This window comes from Ranitomeya variabilis, chromosome 3, assembly GCF_051348905.1.
Source record: "Ranitomeya variabilis isolate aRanVar5 chromosome 3, aRanVar5.hap1, whole genome shotgun sequence".
Lineage (NCBI taxonomy): Eukaryota > Metazoa > Chordata > Amphibia > Anura > Dendrobatidae > Ranitomeya > Ranitomeya variabilis.
Window position 1 is genome coordinate 957,660 of NC_135234.1, and position 21,442 is coordinate 979,101.

The 21,442-nt window shown below is 47.9% G+C and overlaps 1 protein-coding gene across 1 annotated transcript in view; it reads left to right on the plus strand.

The window, feature by feature from the left end:
• The window catches only part of PDE9A (phosphodiesterase 9A), a 128,077-nt gene that overhangs the window by 11,667 nt on the left and 94,968 nt on the right, over positions 1-21,442 (plus strand). The gene's annotated exons all lie outside the window — the stretch shown is intronic.

Sequence of the window (21,442 nt, forward strand, 5' to 3'; positions counted from 1 at the left end):
GCCTGTGTGGTTGTTGTGGCTGGAAGCCGCGGGGGATTGTTCTCCCCGGCTGAAAGCCCTAGCGGGTCCCCGTGATTTAGAGGATTTGTCCCGTGCGCGATGACTCCTATCCGTGCTCAGCGATGCATCGGACCCCTCGGATGTTGCTGATGACAGCCATCCTGAGGCCCGGGATCTGCGGCGGCTCCTATGGGAGCTGCGTCTGCGGTGGTGACGGGAGGGTCATTTAGAGGGGTAATGCGAAAGGCGATGGGAGTTATCGGAGGAAGAATGGGAGGACGTTTGGCGTCTACGCCTTCGTCTGCCATTACTATGCGGTGTAATGTGGGGGATTCTACCATTGTTACTAGGGGGATTACCGTCAGTGCACGGTCCCGCAGTGCTACTGAAAAGGGGGGGGTTAGGAGGTAACTGTATTCAGCCACGTTGCTGGGATTTGTTGGGGCGGAGGTTAATGGAAAATTTTTATTAGGGATTTGGTCCGTGGGGGGAGGTGTAACTGTGTCTGTATTAGGTGCGTTTGATGGTGTTACGCAGTGATTCCCACTGTGCAGCTGTTGAGCGCACTGATCGGTCCTGTTGGACCGAACAAAGCGCTCTTCAGCTGACCTGTCACAACTATGACCTGACCCCTGATACCCCCGTGCAGGCATCAGTGCTGCGTCTGCCGGGGGTAGGCTGGAGGTCAGGCCTGGTGAGAAATCTGCACGCTGATCGGTCTGGTTTGACCGATCAGCGCGCTCTGGGGACCTTGTGGCGCTAGCGCCAGCCTCCAGGTTACCCCCTGCGGGCGGCATAAATGTGCCCGCATGGAAGGCACTGGAGGACCCGCCGGCGCTGTCCCCAGCGCTGAAATGCGGGGACTGGAAGTGGGTGGGCGGGGACAGGAAGTTGGTGGGCGGGGCTAACTCTGATCGCCGGACCGAGCCCGACGAGGGAGCCGGAAGACGCCGGCAGCTGAGAGGCGGCGAGGCCGCCCCCTCCCCAACCTGGAGCTGCTCCGGGGCGCGGGGCAAGCGGGCAGACCGCCTGCCCCCCCGCGCAGCTGGGGGAACCGCTGGAGCAGCCAGGGAAGGGGGTGATGCCTCGCGCCGCTCCACGCCGCCCGCCTGCTCGCCGCCAGCCACCGGAGCCGCGAAGAGAGGAGGCGATGCTGCGCGCCGCTCGGCGCAGCCCGGTGCCCTGTCGGCAAGGGGGGCCACTACGTTTTTGCGGCGTGTGCGGCGCCCGGCCCTTCCCCGCCGCTTCCGAGAGGCCTGCCCAACCTCGGCGGCTGGGAGACCCCCGGACCGCTGCGTGGATGATAAGGGCATCACCGCTCCATGCTCCAAACCGTGGAGAGGCCGCACAGGATGCCCCCCAGCAGGCGAGCAGGCCGAAGGTGAGGTGACCATAAGGGGCCCCGGGGGCGTGAGGGTGGACGAGGCAGACCCGACCAGCCCCGATAAGGGGGGTGTGAGCAGGGGTCGGGAGAGGGCACAGAAAGCTGAGCCCTGATGTCAGCAACAATGGCCTGAAGCCAGTTCTCACCTCTCTGTGCCACTCTCCTCTGCAAGGCCTCAACCAGGGGGTCCGACATCACTACTACAGGGACAATGCTTCCAGGTGTCCGCCGGGAGGAAAAGAGAAAGTTCCCGGCCGGACACCTGGATTTAACCCCTGTAGGAGTGGCCGTAGGACCCCTCCCCTCCAGTGCCCACTGGCCGGCCGGGGGTCTTCCAATTAGTGCATCACTAAAGGGGAGTGATGCCAGGGGGGAACTGGCACTGATAACCTTTCTGTGCTGCTCTATCTAGGTGCTCCCCAGTCAGAGACGCGCACCTTATACAGTACCGCGTCTGCCAGTACTGTAAGAGCGGTCACACTATAGAGCTCTGTACTGTAAGAGCGGTCACACTATAGAGCTGTGTACTGTAAGAGCGGTCACACTATAGAGCTCTGTACTGTAAGAGCGGTCACACTATAGAGCTGTGTACTGTAAGAGCGGTCACACTATAGAGCTCTGTACTGTAAGAGCAGTCACACTATAGAGCTCTGTACTGTAAGAGCGGTCACACTATAGAGCTCTGTACTGTAAGAGCAGTCACACTATAGAGCTGTGTACTGTAAGAGCGGTCACACTATAGAGCTGTGTACTATAAGAGCGGTCACACTATAGAGCTCTGTACTGTAAGAGCGGTCACATTATAGAGCTCTGTACTGTAAGAGCGGTCACACTATAGAGCTCTGTACTGTAAGAGCGGTCACACTATAGAGCTCTGTACTGTAAGAGCGGTCACACTATAGAGCTCTGTACTGTAAGAGCGGTCACACTATAGAGCTGTGTACTGTAAGAGCGGTCACACTATAGAGCTCTGTACTGTAAGAGCGGTCACACTATAGAGCTCTGCACTGTAAGAGCGGTCACACTATAGAGCTCTGTACTGTAAGAGCAGTCACACTATAGAGCTCTGTACTGTAAGAGCGGTCACACTATAGAGCTCTGTACTGTAAGAGCGGTCACACTATAGAGCTCTACTGTAAGAGAGGTCACACTATAGAGCTCTGTACTGTAAGAGCGGTCACACTATAGAGCTCTGTACTGTAAGGGCGGTCACACTATAGAGCTCTGTACTGTAAGAGCGGTCACACTATAGAGCTCTGTACTGTAAGAGCGGTCACACTATAGAGCTCTACTGTAAGAGAGGTCACACTATAGAGCTCTGTACTGTAAGAGCGGTCACACTATAGAGCTCTGTACTGTAAGGGCGGTCACACTATAGAGCTCTGTACTGTAAGAGCGGTCACACTATAGAGCTCTGTACTATAAGAGCGGTCACACTATAGAGCTCTGTACTGTAAGAGCGGTCACACTATAGAGCTCTGTACTGTAAGAGCGGTCACACTATAGAGCTCTGTACTGTAAGAGCGGTCACATTATAGAGCTCTCTACTGTAAGAGCGGTCACACTATAGAGCTCTGTACTGTAAGAGGGGTCACACTATAGAGCTCTATACTGTAAGAGCGGTCACACTATAGAGCTCTGTACTGTAAGAGCGGTCACACTATAGAGCTCTGTACTGTAAGAGCGGTCACACTATAGAGCTCTGTACTGTAAGAGAGGTCACACTATAGAGCTCTGTACTATAAGAGCGGTCACACTATAGAGCTCTGTACTGTAAGAGCGGTCACACTATAGAGCTCTGTACTGTAAGAGCGGTCACACTATAGAGCTCTGTACTGTAAGAGCGGTCACATTATAGAGCTCTCTACTGTAAGAGCGGTCACACTATAGAGCTCTGTACTGTAAGAGGGGTCACACTATAGAGCTCTATACTGTAAGAGCGGTCACACTATAGAGCTCTGTACTGTAAGAGCGGTCACACTATAGAGCTCTGTACTGTAAGAGCGGTCACACTATAGAGCTCTGTACTGTAAGAGCGGTCACACTATAGAGCTCTGTACTATAAGAGCGGTCACACTATAGAGCTCTGTACTGTAAGATTGGTCACACTATAGAGCTCTGTACCGTAACAGCGGTCACACTATAGAGCTCTGTACTGTAAGAGCGGTCACACTATAGAGCTCTACTGTAAGAGCGGTCACACTATAGAGCTCTGTACTGTAAGAGCGGTCACACTATAGAGCTCTGTACTGTAAGAGCGGTCACACTATAGAGCTCTGTACTGTAAGAGCGGTCACACTATAGAGCTCTGTACTGTAAGAGCAGTCACACTATAGAGCTGTGTACTGTAAGAGCGGTCACACTATAGAGCTCTGTACTGTAAGAGCGGTCACACTATAGAGCTGTGTACTGTAAGAGCGGTCACACTATAGAGCTCTGTACTGTAAGAGCGGTCACACTATAGAGCTCTGTACTATAAGAGCGGTCACACTATAGAGCTCCGTACTGTAAGAGCGGTCACACTATAGAGCTCCGTACTGTAAGAGCTGTCACACTATAGAGCTCTGTACTGTAAGAGCGGTCACACTATAGAGCTCTGTACTATAAGAGCGGTCACACTATAGAGCTCCGTACTGTAAGAGCGATCACACTATAGAGCTCTGTACTGTAAGAGCGGTCACACTATAGAGCTCTGTACTGTAAGAGCGGTCACACTATAGAGCTGTGTACTGTAAGAGCGGTCACACTATAGAGCTCTGTACTGTAAGAGCGGTCACACTATAGAACTCTGTACTATAAGAGCGGTCACACTATAGAGCTCCGTACTGTAAGAGCGGTCACACTATAGAGCTGTGTACTGTAAGAGCGGTCACACTATAGAGCTCTGTACTGTAAGAGCGGTCACACTATAGAGCTCTGTACTATAAGAGCGGTCACACTATAGAGCTCCGTACTATAAGAGCGGTCACACTATAGAGCTGTGTACTGTAAGAGTGGTCACACTATAGAGCTGTGTACTGTAAGAGCGGTCACACTATAGAGCTCTGTACTGTAAGAGCGGTCACACTATAGAGCTCCGTACTATAAGAGCGGTCACACTATAGAGCTGTGTACTGTAAGAGCGGTCACACTATAGAGCTCTGTACTGTAAGAGCGGTCACACTATAGAGCTCTGTTGTCATGATTCTCAATGGCGAGAGAACATAGCCCAGCATATATGAGAACTAGCTCTTGGAAGATGGAAACTATACTGACCATGAACTAAACCTGCCGCACAACTAGAAGTGGCCGGGTAGCATGCCTACGTTTTTTAACCCTAGATGCCCAGCGCCAGCCGGAGAACTACCTAATCCTAGCAGAGGAAAAGACAGTCCTGGCTCACCTCTAGAGAAATTTTCCCAAAAGGCAGACAGAGGCCCCCACATATATTGGCGGTGATTTTAGATGAAATGACAAACGTAGTATGAAAATAGGTTTAGCAAAATCGAGGTCCGCTTTCTAGATAGCAGGAAGACAGAAAGGACACTTTCATGGTCAGCAGAAAACCCTATCAAAACACCATCCAGAAATTCCTTTAAGACTCTAGCATTAACTCATAACACCAGAGTGGCAATTTCCGATCACAAGAGCTTTCCAGACACAGTAACGAAACAGCAGCTGTGAACAGGAACAAAATGCAAAAACACACAAGGACAAAAGTCCAACTTAGCTGGGAGTTGTCTAGTAGCAGGAACAAGCACAGAAGGCTTCTGATTACATTGTTGACCGGCAAGAAACTGACAGAGGAGCAAGGTTATATAGCGACTCCCACATCCTGATAGGAGCAGGTGAACAGAGGGGATGATGCACACAAGTTCAATTCCACAAGTGACCACCGGGGGAGCCCAGAATCCAATTTCACAACAGTACCCCCCCCTCAAGGAGGGGGCACTGAACCCTCACCAGAACCACCAGGGCGATCAGGATGAGCCCTATGAAAGGCACGGACAAGATCGGAGGCATGAACATCAGAGGCAGTGACCCAAGAATTATCCTCCTGACCGTATCCCTTCCATTTAACCAGATACTGGAGTCTCCGTCTGGAAACACGAGAGTCTAAGATCTTTTCCACAACGTACTCCAACTCACCCTCAACCAACACCGGAGCAGGAGGCTCAACGGAAGGCACAACCGGTACCTCATACCTGCGCAACAATGACCGATGAAAAACATTATGAATCGAAAAGGATGCAGGGAGGTCCAAACGGAAGGACACAGGGTTAAGAATCTCCAATATCTTGTACGGGCCGATGAACCGAGGCTTAAACTTAGGAGAAGAAACCCTCATAGGGACAAAACGAGAAGACAACCACACCAAGTCCCCAACACAAAGCCGAGGACCAACACGACGACGGCGGTTGGCAAAAAGCTGAGTCTTCTCCTGGGACAACTTCAAATTGTCCACCACCTGCCCCCAAATCTGATGCAACCTCTCCACCACAGCATCCACTCCAGGACAATCCGAAGATTCCACTTGACCGGAGGAAAATCGAGGATGAAACCCCAAATTACAGAAAAACGGGGACACCAAGGTGGCAGAGCTGGCCCGATTATTGAGGGCGAACTCCGCCAAAGGCAAAAAAGCAACCCAATCATCCTGATCCGCAGACACAAAACACCTCAAATATGTCTCCAAGGTCTGATTAGTCCGCTCGGTCTGGCCATTAGTCTGAGGATGGAAAGCAGACGAAAAAGACAAATCTATGCCCATCCTAGCACAGAATGCCCGCCAAAATCTAGACACGAATTGGGTCCCTCTGTCAGAAACGATATTCTCAGGAATACCATGCAAACGAACAACATTTTGAAAAAACAGAGGAACCAACTCGGAAGAAGAAGGCAACTTAGGCAAGGGAACCAGATGGACCATCTTAGAGAAACGGTCACACACCACCCAGATGACAGACATCTTCTGAGAAACAGGCAGATCCGAAATAAAATCCATCGAGATGTGCGTCCAAGGCCTCTTCGGGATAGGCAAGGGCAACAACAATCCACTAGCCCGAGAACAACAAGGCTTGGCCCGAGCACAAACGTCACAAGACTGCACAAAGCCTCGCACATCTCGTGACAGGGAAGGCCACCAGAAGGACCTTGCCACCAAATCCCTGGTACCAAAGATTCCAGGATGACCTGCCAACGCAGAAGAATGAACCTCAGAGATGACTCTACTGGTCCAATCATCAGGAACAAACAGTCTACCAGGTGGGCAACGATCAGGTCTATCCGCCTGAAACTCCTGCAAGGCCCGCCGCAGGTCTGGAGAAACGGCAGACAATATCACTCCATCTTTAAGGATACCTGTGGGCTCAGAATTACCAGGGGAGTCAGGCTCAAAACTCCTAGAAAGGGCATCCGCCTTAACATTCTTAGAACCCGGTAGGTACGACACCACAAAATTAAACCGAGAGAAAAACAACGACCAGCGCGCCTGTCTAGGATTCAGGCGCCTGGCAGACTCAAGGTAAATTAAATTTTTGTGGTCAGTCAATACCACCACCTGATGTCTGGCCCCCTCAAGCCAGTGACGCCACTCCTCAAAAGCCCACTTCATGGCCAAAAGCTCCCGATTCCCAATATCATAATTCCGCTCGGCGGGCGAAAATTTACGGGAAAAAAAAGCACAAGGTCTCATCACGGAGCAGTCGGAACTTCTCTGCGACAACACCGCCCCAGCTCCGATTTCAGAAGCGTCGACCTCAACCTGAAAAGGAAGAGCAACATCAGGCTGACGCAACACTGGGGCGGAAGAAAAGCGGCGCTTGAGCTCCCGAAAGGCCTCCACAGCATCAGGGGACCAATCAGCAACATCAGCACCCTTCTTAGTCAAATCAGTCAATGGTTTTACAACATCAGAAAAACCAGCAATAAATCGACGATAAAAGTTAGCAAAGCCCAAAAATTTCTGAAGACTCTTAAGAGAAGAGGGTTGCGTCCAATCACCAATAGCCTGAACCTTGACAGGATCCATCTCGATGGAAGAGGGGGAAAAAATGTATCCCAAGAAAGAAATCTTTTGAACCCCAAAAACACACTTAGAACCCTTCACACACAAGGAATTAGACCGCAAAACCTGAAAAACCCTCCTGACCTGCTGGACATGAGAGTCCCAGTCATCCGAAAAAATCAGAATATCATCCAGATACACAATCATAAATTTATCCAAATAATCGCGGAAAATGTCATGCATAAAGGACTGGAAGACTGAAGGGGCATTTGAAAGACCAAAAGGCATCACCAAATACTCAAAATGGCCCTCGGGCGTATTAAATGCGGTTTTCCACTCATCCCCCTGCTTGATTCGCACCAAATTATACGCCCCACGGAGATCAATCTTAGAGAACCACTTGGCCCCCTTTATACGAGCAAACAAATCAGTAAGCAGTGGTAACGGATATTGATATTTAACCGTGATTTTATTCAAAAGTCGATAATCAATACACGGCCTCAAAGAGCCGTCTTTCTTAGACACAAAGAAAAAACCGGCTCCTAAGGGAGATGACGAAGGACGAATATGTCCCTTTTCCAAGGACTCCTTTATATATTCTCGCATAGCAGCGTGTTCAGGCACAGACAGATTAAATAAACGACCCTTAGGGTATTTACTACCCGGAATCAAGTCTATGGCACAATCGCACTCCCGGTGCGGAGGTAGTGAACCAACCTTGGGTTCTTCAAAAACGTCACGAAAGTCAGACAAGAATTCAGGAATCTCAGAGGGAATAGATGATGAAATGGAAACCAAAGGTACGTCCCCATGAGTTCCTTTACATCCCCAGCTTAACACAGACATAGCTCTCCAGTCGAGGACTGGGTTATGAGATTGCAGCCATGGCAATCCCAGCACCAAAACATCATGTAGATTATACAGCACCAGAAAGCGAATAACCTCCTGGTGATCCGGATTAACACGCATAGTCACTTGTGTCCAGTATTGTGGTTTATTACTAGCCAATGGGGTGGAGTCAATCCCTTTCAGAGGTATCGGAGCCTCCAGTGGCTCCAAATCATACCCACAGCGTTTGGCAAAGGACCAATCCATAAGACTCAAAGCAGCGCCAGAGTCGACATAGGCGTCCGCGGTAATAGATGACAAAGAACAAATCAGGGTCACAGATAGAATAAACTTAGACTGTAAAGTGCTAATTGAAACAGACTTGTCAGGCTTCTTAGTACGCTTAAAGCATGCTGATATAACATGAGTTGAATCACCACAATAGAAGCTAGAAGCACAACCCATTTTTTCGTCTAAAATTCTGCCGCTCGCTTCTGGACAGAATTCTATCACATTGCATATTTTCTGGCGTTTTCTCAGTAGACACCGCCAAATGGTGCACAGGTTTGCGCTCCCGCAGACGCCTATCGATCTGAATAGCCATCGTCATGGACTCATTCAGACTCGCAGGCACAGGGAACCCCACCATAACATCCTTAATGGCATCAAAGAGACCTTCTCTGAAAATCGCCGCCAGGGCGCACTCATTCCACTGAGTAAGCACAGACCATTTGCGGAATTTTTGGCAGTATATTTCAGCTTCATCTTGCCCCTGAGACAAGGACATCAAGGCCTTTTCCGCCTGAAGCTCTAAATGAGGTTCCTCATAAAGCAACCCCAAGGCCAGAAAAAACGCATCCACATTGAGCAACGCAGGATCCCCTGGTGCCAATGCAAAAGCCCAGTCTTGAGGGTCGCCCCGGAGCAAGGAAATTACAATCCTGACCTGCTGTGCAGGGTCTCCGGCAGAGCGAGACTTCAGGGACAAAAACAATTTGCAATTATTTTTAAAATTTTGAAAGTGAGATCTATTCCCCGAGAAGAATTCAGGCAAAGGAATTCTAGGCTCAGACATAGGTGCATGAACAACAAAATCTTGCAAATTTTGTACCTTTGTGGCGAGATTATTCAAACCTGTAGCTACACTCTGAAGATCCATTTGAAACAGGTGAACACAGAGCCATTCAAGGATTAGAAGGAGAGAAAGAGAGGAAGGCTGCAGTATAGGCAGACTAGCAAGTGATTCAATTAAGAGCACACTCAGAACTAGAGGAAAAAAAAAAAAAAAAAATTGTAGCAGACTTCTTTTTTCTCTCCTTTCTCAGCCAGTAATTAACCCTTTTTTTGGCCGGTCAAACTGTCATGATTCTCAATGGCGAGAACATAGCCCAGCATATATGAGAACTAGCTCTTGGAAGATGGAAACTATACTGACCATGAACTAAACCTGCCGCACAACTAGAAGTGGCCGGGTAGCATGCCTACGTTTTTTAACCCTAGATGCCCAGCGCCAGCCGGAGAACTACCTAATCCTAGCAGAGGAAAAGACAGTCCTGGCTCACCTCTAGAGAAATTTTCCCAAAAGGCAGACAGAGGCCCCCACATATATTGGCGGTGATTTTAGATGAAATGACAAACGTAGTATGAAAATAGGTTTAGCAAAATCGAGGTCCGCTTTCTAGATAGCAGGAAGACAGAAAGGACACTTTCATGGTCAGCAGAAAACCCTATCAAAACACCATCCAGAAATTCCTTTAAGACTCTAGCATTAACTCATAACACCAGAGTGGCAATTTCCCATCACAAGAGCTTTCCAGACACAGTAACGAAACAGCAGCTGTGAACAGGAACAAAATGCAAAAACACACAAGGACAAAAGTCCAACTTAGCTGGGAGTTGTCTAGTAGCAGGAACAAGCACAGAAGGCTTCTGATTACATTGTTGACCGGCAAGAAACTGACAGAGGAGCAAGGTTATATAGCGACTCCCACATCCTGATAGGAGCAGGTGAACAGAGGGGATGATGCACACAAGTTCAATTCCACAAGTGACCACCGGGGGAGCCCAGAATCCAATTTCACAACACTCTGTACTATAAGAGCGGTCACACTATAGAGCTCCGTACTGTAAGAGCGATCACACTATAATGCTCTGTACTGTAAGAGCGGTCACACTATAGAGCTCTGTACTGTAAGAGCGGTCACACTATAGAGCTGTGTACTGTAAGAGCGGTCACACTATAGAGCTCCGTACTGTAAGAGCGGTCACACTATAGAGCTCTGTACTGTAAGAGCGGTCACACTATAGAGCTCTGTACTATAAGAGCGGTCACACAATAGAGCTCCGTACTGTAAGAGCGGTCACACTATAGAGCTCCGTACTGTAAGAGCGGTCACACTATAGAGCTCCGTACTATAAGAGCGGTCACACTATAGAGCTCCGTACTGTAAGAGCGGTCACACTATAGAGCTCCGTACTATAAGAGCGGTCACACTATAGAGCTCTGTACTGTAAGAGCGGTCACACTATAGAGCTCTGTACTGTAAGAGCGGTCACACTATAGAGCTCTGTACTGTAAGAGCGGTCACACTATAGAGCTCTGTACTATAAGAGCGGTCACACTATAGAGCTCCGTACTGTAAGAGCGATCACACTATAGAGCTCTGTACTGTAAGAGCGGTCACACTATAGATCTCTGTACTATAAGAGCGGTCACACTATAGAGCTCTGTACTGTAAGATTGGTCACACTATAGAGCTCTGTACCGTAACAGCGGTCACACTATAGAGCTCTGTACTGTAAGAGCGGTCACACTATAGAGCTCTACTGTAAGAGCGGTCACACTATAGAGCTCTGTACTGTAAGAGCGGTCACACTATAGAGCTCTGTACTGTAAGAGCGGTCACACTATAGAGCTGTGTACTGTAAGAGCGGTCACACTATAGAGCTCTGTACTGTAAGAGCGGTCACACTATAGAGCTCTGTACTGTAAGAGCGGTCACACTATAGAGCTCTGTACTGTAAGAGCGGTCACACTATAGAGCTGTGTACTGTAAGAGCGGTCACACTATAGAGCTCTGTACTATAAGAGCGGTCACACTATAGAGCTCCGTACTGTAAGAGCGGTCACACTATAGAGCTCTGTACTGTAAGAGCGGTCACACTATAGAGCTCTGTACTGTAAGAGCGGTCACACAATAGAGCTCTGTACTGTAAGAGCGGTCACACTATAGAGCTCCGTACTGTAAGAGCGATCACACTATAGAGCTCTGTACTGTAAGAGCGGTCACACTATAGAGCTGTGTACTGTAAGAGCGGTCACACTATAGAGCTCTGTACTGTAAGGGCGGTCACACTATAGAGCTCTGTACTGTAAGAGCGGTCACACTATAGAGCAGTGTACTGTAAGAGCGGTCACACTATAGAGCTCTGTACTGTAAGAGCGGTCACACTATAGAGCTCCGTACTGTAAGAGCGGTCACACTATAGAGCTCTGTACTGTAAGAGCGGTCACACTATAGAGCTCTGTACTATAAGAGCGGTCACACTATAGAGCTCTGTACTGTAAGATTGGTCACACTATAGAGCTCTGTACCGTAACAGCGGTCACACTATAGAGCTCTGTACTGTAAGAGCAGTCACACTATAGAGCTCTACTGTAAGAGTGGTCACACTATAGAGCTCTGTACTGTAAGAGCGGTCACACTATAGAACTCTGTACTGTAAGAGCGGTCACACTATAGAGCTCTGTACTATAAGAGCGGTCACACTATAGAGCTGTGTACTGTAAGAGAGGTCACACTATAGAGCTCTGTACTGTAAGAGCGATCACACTATAGAGCTCTGTACTGTAAGAGCGGTCACACTATAGAGCTGTGTACTGTAAGAGCGGTCACACTATAGAGCTCTGTACTATAAGAGCGGTCACACTATAGAGCTGTGTACTGTAAGAGCGGTCACACTATAGAGCTCTGTACTGTAAGAGCGGTCACACTATAGAGCTCTGTACTGTAAGAGCGGTCACACTATAGAGCTCTGTACTGTAAGAGCAGTCACACTATAGAGCTGTGTACTGTAAGAGCGGTCACACTATAGAGCTCTGTACTGTAAGAGCGGTCACACTATAATGCTCTGTACTGTAAGAGCGGTCACACTATAGAGCTGTGTACTGTAAGAGCGGTCACACTATAGAGCTCTGTACTGTAAGAGCGGTCACACTATAGAGCTCTGTACTACTTGAGCGGTCACACTGTAGAGCTCCGTACTGTAAGAGCGGTCACACTATAGAGCTCCGTACTGTAAGAGCGGTCACACTATAGTGCTCTGTACTGTAAGAGCGGTCACACTATAGAGCTCCGTACTGTAAGAGCGATCACACTATAGAGCTCTGTACTGTAAGAGCGGTCACACTATAGATCTCTGTACTATAAGAGCGGTCACACTATAGAGCTCTGTACTGTAAGATTGGTCACACTATAGAGCTCTGTACCGTAACAGCGGTCACACTATAGAGCTCTGTACTGTAAGAGCGGTCACACTATAGAGCTCTACTGTAAGAGCGGTCACACTATAGAGCTCTGTACTGTAAGAGCGGTCACACTATAGAGCTCTGTACTATAAGAGCGGTCACACTATAGAGCTGTGTACTGTAAGAGCGGTCACACTATAGAGCTCTGTACTGTAAGAGCGGTCACACTATAGAGCTCTGTACTGTAAGAGCGGTCACACTATAGAGCTGTGTACTGTAAGAGCAGTCACACCATAGAGCTCTGTACTATAAGAGCGGTCACACTATAGAGCTCCGTACTGTAAGAGCGGTCACACTTTAGAGCTCTGTACTGTAAGAGCGGTCACACTATAGAGCTCTGTACTGTAAGAGCGGTCACACAATAGAGCTCTGTACTGTAAGAGCGGTCACACTATAGAGCTCCGTACTGTAAGAGCGATCACACTATAGAGCTCTGTACTGTAAGGGCGGTCACACTATAGAGCTCTGTACTGTAAGAGCGGTCACACTATAGAGCTCTGTACTGTAAGAGCGGTCACACTATAGAGCTCTGTACTGTAAGAGCGGTCACACTATAGAGCTCTGTACTATAAGAGTGGTCACACTATAGAGCTCTGTACTGTAAGATTGGTCACACTATAGAGCTCTGTACCGTAACAGCGGTCACACTATAGAGCTCTGTACTGTAAGAGCAGTCACACTATAGAGCTCTACTGTAAGAGTGGTCACACTATAGAGCTCTGTACTGTAAGAGCGGTCACACTATAGAGCTCTGTACTATAAGAGCGGTCACACTATAGAGCTGTGTACTGTAAGAGCGGTCACACTATAGAGCTCTGTACTGTAAGAGCGGTCACACTATAGAGCTCTGTACTGTAAGAGCGGTCACACTATAGAGCTCTGTACTGTAAGAGCAGTCACACTATAGAGCTGTGTACTGTAAGAGCGGTCACACTATAGAGCTCTGTACTGTAAGAGCGGTCACACTATAATGCTCTGTACTGTAAGAGCGGTCACACTATAGAGCTCTGTACTGTAAGAGCGGTCACACTATAGAGCTGTGTACTGTAAGAGCGGTCACACTATAGAGCTCTGTACTGTAAGAGCGGTCACACTATAGAGCTCTGTACTACTTGAGCGGTCACACTGTAGAGCTCCGTACTGTAAGAGCGGTCACACTATAGAGCTCCGTACTGTAAGAGCGGTCACACTATAGAGCTCTGTACTGTAAGAGCGGTCACACTATAGAGCTCTGTACTATAAGAGCGGTCACACTATAGAGCTCCTTACTGTAAGAGCGATCACACTATAGAGCTCTGTACTGTAAGAGCGGTCACACTATAGATCTCTGTACTATAAGAGCGGTCACACTATAGAGCTCTGTACTGTAAGATTGGTCACACTATAGAGCTCTGTACCGTAACAGCGGTCACACTATAGAGCTCTGTACTGTAAGAGCGGTCACACTATAGAGCTCTACTGTAAGAGCGGTCACACTATAGAGCTCTGTACTGTAAGAGCGGTCACACTATAGAGCTCTGTACTGTAAGAGCGGTCACACTATAGAGCTCTGTACTGTAAGAGCGGTCACACTATAGAGCTCTGTACTATAAGAGCGGTCACACTATAGAGCTGTGTACTGTAAGAGCGGTCACACTATAGAGCTCTGTACTGTAAGAGCGGTCACACTATAGAGCTCTGTACTGTAAGAGCGGTCACACTATAGAGCTGTGTACTGTAAGAGCAGTCACACTATAGAGCTCTGTACTGTAAGAGCGGTCACACTATAGAGCTCTGTACTGTAAGAGCGGTCACACAATAGAGCTCTGTACTGTAAGAGCGGTCACACTATAGAGCTCTGTACTGTAAGAGCGGTCACACTATAGAGCTCTGTACTGTAAGAGCGGTCACACTATAGAGCTCTGTACTGTAAGAGCGGTCACACTATAGAGCTATGTACTGTAAGAGCGGTCACACTATAGAGCTCTGTACTGTAAGAGCGGTCACACTATAGAGCTCTGTACTGTAAGAGCGGTCACACTATAGAGCTGTGTACTGTAAGAGCGGTCACACTATAGAGCTGTGTACTGTAAGAGCGGTCACACTATAGAGCTCTGTACTGTAAGAGCGGTCACACTATAGAGCTCTGTACTGTAAGAGCGGTCACACTATAGAGCTCTGTACTGTAAGAGCAGTCACACTATAGAGCTGTGTACTGTAAGAGCGGTCACACTATAGAGCTCTGTACTGTAAGAGCGGTCACACTATAATGCTCTGTACTGTAAGAGCGGTCACACTATAGAGCTCTGTACTGTAAGAGCGGTCACACTATAGAGCTGTGTACTGTAAGAGCGGTCACACTATAGAGCTCTGTACTGTAAGAGCGGTCACACTATAGAGCTCTGTACTATAAGAGCGGTCACACTATAGAGCTCCGTACTGTAAGAGCGGTCACACTATAGAGCTCCGTACTGTAAGAGCGGTCACACTATAGAGCTCTGTACTGTAAGAGCGGTCACACTATAGAGCTCTGTACTATAAGAGCGGTCACACTATAGAGCTCCGTACTGTAAGAGCGATCACACTATAGAGCTCTGTACTGTAAGAGCGGTCACACTATAGAGCTCTGTACTGTAAGAGCGGTCACACTATAGAGCTGTGTACTGTAAGAGCGGTCACACTATAGAGCTCTGTACTGTAAGAGCGGTCACACTATAGAGCTCTGTACTATAAGAGCGGTCACACTATAGAGCTCCGTACTGTAAGAGCGGTCACACTATAGAGCTGTGTACTGTAAGAGCGGTCACACTATAGAGCTCTGTACTGTAAGAGCGGTCACACTATAGAGCTCTGTACTATAAGAGCGGTCACACTATAGAGCTCCGTACTATAAGAGCGGTCACACTATAGAGCTGTGTACTGTAAGAGCGGTCACACTATAGAGCTCTGTATTGTAAGAGCGGTCACACTATAGAGCTCTGTACTGTAAGAGCGGTCACACTATGGAGCTCTGTACTGTAAGAGCGGTCACACTATAGAGCTCTGTACTGTAAGAGCGGTCACACTATAGAGCTCTGTACTGTAAGAGCGGTCACACTATAGAGCTGTGTACTGTAAGAGCGGTCACACTATAGAGCTCTGTACTATAAGAGCGGTCACACTATAGAGCTCCGTACTGTAAGAGCGGTCACACTATAGAGCTCTGTACTGTAAGAGCGGTCACACTATAGAGCTCTGTACTGTAAGAGCGGTCACACAATAGAGCTCTGTACTGTAAGAGCGGTCACACTATAGAGCTCCGTACTGTAAGAGCGATCACACTATAGAGCTCTGTACTGTAAGAGCGGTCACACTATAGAGCTCCGTACTGTAAGAGCGGTCACACTATAGAGCTCTGTACTGTAAGAGCGGTCACACTATAGAGCTCTGTACTATAAGAGTGGTCACACTATAGAGCTCTGTACTGTAAGAGCGGTCACACTATAGAGCTCTGTACTATAAGAGCGGTCACACTATAGAGCTCCGTACTGTAAGAGCGGTCACACTATAGAGCTGTGTACTGTAAGAGCGGTCACACTATAGAGCTCTGTACTGTAAGAGCGGTCACACTATAGAGCTCTGTACTATAAGAGCGGTCACACTATAGAGCTCCGTACTGTAAGAGCGGTCACACTATAGAGCTCTGTACTGTAAGAGCGGTCACACTATAGAGCTCTGTACTGTAAGAGCGGTCACACAATAGAGCTCTGTACTGTAAGAGCGGTCACACTATAGAGCTCCGTACTGTAAGAGCGATCACACTATAGAGCTCTGTACTGTAAGAGCGGTCACACTATAGAGCTCCGTACTGTAAGAGCGGTCACACTATAGAGCTCTGTACTGTAAGAGCGGTCACACTATAGAGCTCTGTACTATAAGAGTGGTCACACTATAGAGCTCTGTACTGTTAGATTGGTCACACTATAGAGCTCTGTACCGTAACAGCGGTCACACTATAGAGCTCTGTACTGTAAGAGCAGTCACACTATAGAGCTCTACTGTAAGAGTGGTCACACTATAGAGCTCTGTACTGTAAGAGCGGTCACACTATAGAACTCTGTACTGTAAGAGCGGTCACACTGTAGAGCTCTGTACTATAAGAGCGGTCACACTATAGAGCTGTGTACTGTAAGAGCGGTCACACTATAGAGCTCTGTACTGTAAGAGCGGTCACACTATAGAGCTCTGTACTGTAAGAGCGGTCACACTATAGAGCTCTGTACTGTAAGAGCAGTCACACTATAGAGCTGTGTACTGTAAGAGCGGTCACACTATAGAGCTCTGTACTGTAAGAGCGGTCACACTATAATGCTCTGTACTGTAAGAGCGGTCACACTATAGAGCTCTGTACTGTAAGAGCGGTCACACTATAGAGCTGTGTACTGTAAGAGCGGTCACACTATAGAGCTCTGTACTGTAAGAGCGGTCACACTATAGAGCTCTGTACTACTTGAGCGGTCACACTGTAGAGCTCCGTACTGTAAGAGCGGTCACACTATAGAGCTCCGTACTGTAAGAGCGGTCACACTATAGAGCTCTGTACTGTTAGAGCGGTCACACTATAGAGCTCTGTACTATAAGAGCGGTCACACTATAGAGCTCCTTACTGTAAGAGCGATCACACTATAGAGCTCTGTACTGTAAGAGCGGTCACACTATAGATCTCTGTACTATAAGAGCGGTCACACTATAGAGCTCTGTACTGTAAGATTGGTCACACTATAGAGCTCTGTACCGTAACAGCGGTCACACTATAGAGCTCTGTACTGTAAGAGCGGTCACACTATAGAGCTCTACTGTAAGAGCGGTCACACTATAGAGCTCTGTACTGTAAGAGCGGTCACACTATAGAGCTCTGTACTGTAAGAGCGGTCACACTATAGAGCTCTGTACTGTAAGAGCGGTCACACTATAGAGCTCTGTACTGTAAGAGCGGTCACACTATAGAGCTCTGTACTACTTGAGCGGTCACACTGTAGAGCTCCGTACTGTAAGAGCGGTCACACTATAGAGCTCCGTACTGTAAGAGCGGTCACACTATAGTGCTCTGTACTGTAAGAGCGGTCACACTATAGAGCTCCGTACTGTAAGAGCGATCACACTATAGAGCTCTGTACTGTAAGAGCGGTCACACTATAGATCTCTGTACTATAAGAGCGGTCACACTATAGAGCTCTGTACTGTAAGATTGGTCACACTATAGAGCTCTGTACCGTAACAGCGGTCACACTATAGAGCTCTGTACTGTAAGAGCGGTCACACTATAGAGCTCTACTGTAAGAGCGGTCACACTATAGAGCTCTGTACTGTAAGAGCGGTCACACTATAGAGCTCTGTACTGTAAGAGCGGTCACACTATAGAGCTCTGTACTGTAAGAGCGGTCACACTATAGAGCTCTGTACTATAAGAGCGGTCACACTATAGAGCTGTGTACTGTAAGAGCGGTCACACTATAGAGCTCTGTACTGTAAGAGCGGTCACACTATAGAGCTCTGTACTGTAAGAGCGGTCACACTATAGAGCTGTGTACTGTAAGAGCAGTCACACTATAGAGCTCTGTACTATAAGAGCGGTCACACTATAGAGCTCCGTACTGTAAGAGCGGTCACACTTTAGAGCTCTGTACTGTAAGAGCGGTCACACTATAGAGCTCTGTACTGTAAGAGCGGTCACACAATAGAGCTCTGTACTGTAAGAGCGGTCACACTATAGAGCTCCGTACTGTAAGAGCGATCACACTATAGAGCTCTGTACTGTAAGGGCGGTCACACTATAGAGCTCTGTACTGTAAGAGCGGTCACACTATAGAGCTCTGTACTGTAAGAGCGGTCACACTATAGAGCTCTGTACTGTAAGAGCGGTCACACTATAGAGCTCTGTACTATAAGAGTGGTCACACTATAGAGCTCTGTACTGTAAGATTGGTCACACTATAGAGCTCTGTACCGTAACAGCGGTCACACTATAGAGCTCTGTACTGTAAGAGCAGTCACACTATAGAGCTCTACTGTAAGAGTGGTCACACTATAGAGCTCTGTACTGTAAGAGCGGTCACACTATAGAGCTCTGTACTATAAGAGCGGTCACACTATAGAGCTGTGTACTGTAAGAGCGGTCACACTATAGAGCTCTGTATTGTAAGAGCGGTCACACTATAGAGCTCTGTACTATAAGAGCGGTCACACTATAGAGCTCCGTACTGTAAGAGCGGTCACACTATAGAGCTCCGTACTGTAAGAGCGGTCACACTATAGAGCTCTGTACTGTAAGAGCGGTCACACTATAGAGCTCTGTACTATAAGAGCGGTCACACTATAGAGCTCCGTACTGTAAGAGCGATCACACTATAGAGCTCTGTACTGTAAGAGCGGTCACACTATAGAGCTCTGTACTGTAAGAGCGGTCACACTATAGAGCTGTGTACTGTAAGAGCGGTCACACTATAGAGCTCTGTACTGTAAGAGCGGTCACACTATAGAGCTCTGTACTATAAGAGCGGTCACACTATAGAGCTCCGTACTGTAAGAGCGGTCACACTATAGAGCTGTGTACTGTAAGAGCGGTCACACTATAGAGCTCTGTACTGTAAGAGCGGTCACACTATAGAGCTCTGTACTATAAGAGCGGTCACACTATAGAGCTCCGTACTATAAGAGCGGTCACACTATAGAGCTGTGTACTGTAAGAGCGGTCACACTATAGAGCTCTGTATTGTAAGAGCGGTCACACTATAGAGCTCTGTACTGTAAGAGCGGTCACACTATGGAGCTCTGTACTGTAAGAGCGGTCACACTATAGAGCTCTGTACTGTAAGAGCGGTCACACTATAGAGCTCTGTACTGTAAGAGCGGTCACACTATAGAGCTGTGTACTGTAAGAGCGGTCACACTATAGAGCTCTGTACTATAAGAGCGGTCACACTATAGAGCTCCGTACTGTAAGAGCGGTCACACTATAGAGCTCTGTACTGTAAGAGCGGTCACACTATAGAGCTCTGTACTGTAAGAGCGGTCACACAATAGAGCTCTGTACTGTAAGAGCGGTCACACTATAGAGCTCCGTACTGTAAGAGCGATCACACTATAGAGCTCTGTACTGTAAGAGCGGTCACACTATAGAGCTCCGTACTGTAAGAGCGGTCACACTATAGAGCTCTGTACTGTAAGAGCGGTCACACTATAGAGCTCTGTACTATAAGAGTGGTCACACTATAGAGCTCTGTACTGTTAGATTGGTCACACTATAGAGCTCTGTACCGTAACAGCGGTCACACTATAGAGCTCTGTACTGTAAGAGCAGTCACACTATAGAGCTCTACTGTAAGAGTGGTCACACTATAGAGCTCTGTACTGTAAGAGCGGTCACACTATAGAACTCTGTACTGTAAGAGCGGTCACACTGTAGAGCTCTGTACTATAAGAGCGGTCACACTATAGAGCTGTGTACTGTAAGAGCGGTCACACTATAGAGCTCTGTACTGTAAGAGCGGTCACACTATAGAGCTCTGTACTGTAAGAGCGGTCACACTATAGAGCTCTGTACTGTAAGAGCAGTCACACTATAGAGCTGTGTACTGTAAGAGCGGTCACACTATAGAGCTCTGTACTGTAAGAGCGGTCACACTATAATGCTCTGTACTGTAAGAGCGGTCACACTATAGAGCTCTGTACTGTAAGAGCGGTCACACTATAGAGCTGTGTACTGTAAGAGCGGTCACACTATAGAGCTCTGTACTGTAAGAGCGGTCACACTATAGAGCTCTGTACTACTTGAGCGGTCACACTGTAGAGCTCCGTACTGTAAGAGCGGTCACACTATAGAGCTCCGTACTGTAAGAGCGGTCACACTATAGAGCTCTGTACTGTAAGAGCGGTCACACTATAGAGCTCTGTACTATAAGAGCGGTCACACTATAGAGCTCCTTACTGTAAGAGCGATCACACTATAGAGCTCTGTACTGTAAGAGCGGTCACACTATAGATCTCTGTACTATAAGAGCGGTCACACTATAGAGCTCTGTACTGTAAGATTGGTCACACTATAGAGCTCTGTACCGTAACAGCGGTCACACTATAGAGCTCTGTACTGTAAGAGCGGTCACACTATAGAGCTCTACTGTAAGAGCGGTCACACTATAGAGCTCTGTACTGTAAGAGCGGTCACACTATAGAGCTCTGTACTGTAAGAGCGGTCACACTATAGAGCTCTGTACTGTAAGAGCGGTCACACTATAGAGCTCTGTACTATAAGAGCGGTCACACTATAGAGCTGTGTACTGTAAGAGCGGTCACACTATAGAGCTCTGTACTGTAAGAGCGGTCACACTATAGAGCTCTGTACTGTAAGAGCGGTCACACTATAGAGCTGTGTACTGTAAGAGCAGTCACACTATAGAGCTCTGTACTGTAAGAGCGGTCACACTATAGAGCTCTGTACTGTAAGAGCGGTCACACAATAGAGCTCTGTACTGTAAGAGCGGTCACACTATAGAGCTCCGTACTGTAAGAGCGATCACACTATAGAGCTCTGTACTGTAAGGGCGGTCACACTATAGAGCTCTGTACTGTAAGAGCGGTCACACTATAGAGCTCTGTACTGTAAGAGCGGTCACACTATAGAGCTCTGTACTGTAAGAGCGGTCACACTATAGAGCTATGTACTGTAAGAGCGGTCACACTATAGAGCTCTGTACTGTAA